At 33.4% G+C, this 2479-nt stretch overlaps 1 pseudogene; it reads right to left on the bottom strand.

Annotated features, from left to right (window-relative positions):
* Nucleotides 1-526: 526 nt before the first annotated feature.
* On the bottom strand, nucleotides 527-995 carry LOC148298277 (uncharacterized; annotated as a pseudogene).
* Between the last annotated feature and the right edge of the window lie 1484 nt (nucleotides 996-2479).

Below are 2479 nucleotides of genomic sequence, written 5' to 3' on the forward strand. Positions count from 1 at the left end.
CGCCAAATGTGGCCGAATAAGAGGGAGAGTCTTTTATAGACACTGCTTCATCAATTTTGATTTTCTATAAGAGTCATTTAAAATCTGGTCAAAATATCCTTAATGACTATATTTTCATATACAATAGAATTTGTTGCTAGTTCACCAATCTAATTAGCAACTAGTATCAAATATTAATTATTCCTCCTAAAAAATTGCAAATACTCTTATGATAATCTGAGAAGACCCATTCATAGCCCAAATGAAAGCTAAAACAACAACAATAAATAACATCAGATTATGCATGCGATATGAATGATAGGATATTATATGTTATTTAGATAGATAGAACTTGGACAATCTGCACAATGCAAACAAATTGACAAATACCCAAGTAAGCTCTATTTCTGTGCAAATAAGGCATAAAATATTTAATGAATAATTCAGGATTCGATCATTCCCAATAGACGCGGTGTGTCATGATGTTGTAGAAGTCTTCGGCGGTGACAAAACCATCGTCATCGAGGTCAGCTTTTACGAATATCTTCTAGATTTCTTCATCAGTCAGATCTTCGCCCAAATCTTTGGCGACCTTCTTGAGTTCATGGGTGGTGAATTTTCCCTAAATAAACAAAAATAATTACTGAACCGTTGGGGTCGAACGATTTGAATACTTTGGAGATTTCTGCTCGGGAGTCCTTTTCTCCAATCTTGGCAGTGGCAAGTCTCAAAAACTCAGCAAAATCAATGCCTCCTGATTGATCCTCATCGAGCTCGGCGAGGATCTGATACACAAACTTGTTGTTTCCAGAGGTGAAGCCTAAGTCGATGAAGGATTGAGATAATTCCTTAGGGTCGAGAATTCCAGAGAGATCAGCATCAAAGATATCGAAGGCAGTCTTTATGTCAGCGACTTCTTCCCTAGGAATGGTCAGAGTGACAAAATCATCTAGATTAAAAGCCTTGGAGGGCGCTTTGGTTGTGGTGGCAGGCTTTCCTTTTTGCACTTTCTTCATTTGGATATTATCTTTACGAAATGTTAATAAAAATTAAATTAAAATATTGAATTTAGTCTGATTCTCATTACATACTGGTTTATGCCACTTCTGTCAATTCCTCCTCGCCGTAGCCAGCATGGCCTCTCAGACCATCCATTCACACTGGTTTGTCCACTCAATTTTTGCTACCATTGCGGCAAATATGCGTCATTGCACTAAATGGATCTGTTTCATTTTTGTCACGAAGATGATGCACTCAAACTTCAAACAGCAGCCGATACTGACAAACAGAAAACTCAATAAAACTGTTTAAGAAATGTTAAAAACATATGCCATTTTAATAGGATTGTCGCGAAATAAACGGCAAGACAAGAGACAATTAAAAGATTGCCATATTTTGTTAGTTAAATATATTTTCAACATTGATGGATATTCTGATTCGTCTGAAAATCACAATTCCATCCATAAATACAAATAAAATAAAAGAATAAAATAATAAAAATAATAAAATATAATTAATATTAATTAATTAATACAAATAAATAAATAATACAAATTAATTAATAAAATAAAATTAATAAATTAATACAAATAAATAATACATTAACTTGAAAATAATCTAAAAAAATTCCAACAAATCAAACTGCAATTATTGGATTGACTCACGAATATTTTTTCCTGATTGAGACAATATTCGCAATAGATTAATAATATCAAAATTAATATAAACTGTATGTATGGACTTTGTTTGATATTTCATTATTTTATGCACAATCATGCTTTATAATTTAATTGCAACAGGAGAAACAGTGTATTCTCGGCCTCTTTGAGCTCGGCGGAAGAATGCAAGCGATTTCTCCTAAAGCGAAATGAGAGCAATGGGCTTGAGTCTTATGGTAGAGGAACATCTCTTTCAGCATAAAAATGAGAAACTGGAGATAAAGAAGTAAATTCGGACAAAATACACATTCTTTTGGCCTTAAGCACTGAATCACAAAGCCCAAGGCACCAACGTTAGCCATTCCAGTTTCGAGTACGAGAAAGAACCTAAATATACAAAAATAAGGAAGATAATACCTGAAAAAGCTAAGGGCAACCGCAGAGAACCCGAAACCGAACAACTAACTTACAAATGATATTCAATATAAATTAAATTATTATTTATCTTAATTTGTCTCAGATCTTATTATCTAATCAATCAAATAAATCTGTATGTTTGTGGATATGCCCTACCATTCTTCTATTGTAATATTATTCTCTTTCTGTTATATTATTCTTTATCGCCATTTATTTATCAAATTATTATTACAGTGAATAATTTTGTTTGGCTAATGAGTATGCTTATTTGAGTAAACAATCTGCTGCGATTATAGTCGTGTGTAATTCATGATATAAATAAACCATGATAAAATTATTTATGCAGGAAACCGAATAATCTGAACAGTACTATTGGGGTTGGGTTGGGGTTGGGGTTGGGGTTGGGGTTGGGGTTGGGGTTGGGA

This window comes from Brachycentrus maculatus, unplaced genomic scaffold, assembly GCF_059751285.1.
Source record: "Brachycentrus maculatus isolate JH-2025_06_01 unplaced genomic scaffold, ASM5975128v1 h1tg002259l, whole genome shotgun sequence".
NCBI classification, from domain to species: Eukaryota; Metazoa; Arthropoda; class Insecta; order Trichoptera; family Brachycentridae; genus Brachycentrus; species Brachycentrus maculatus.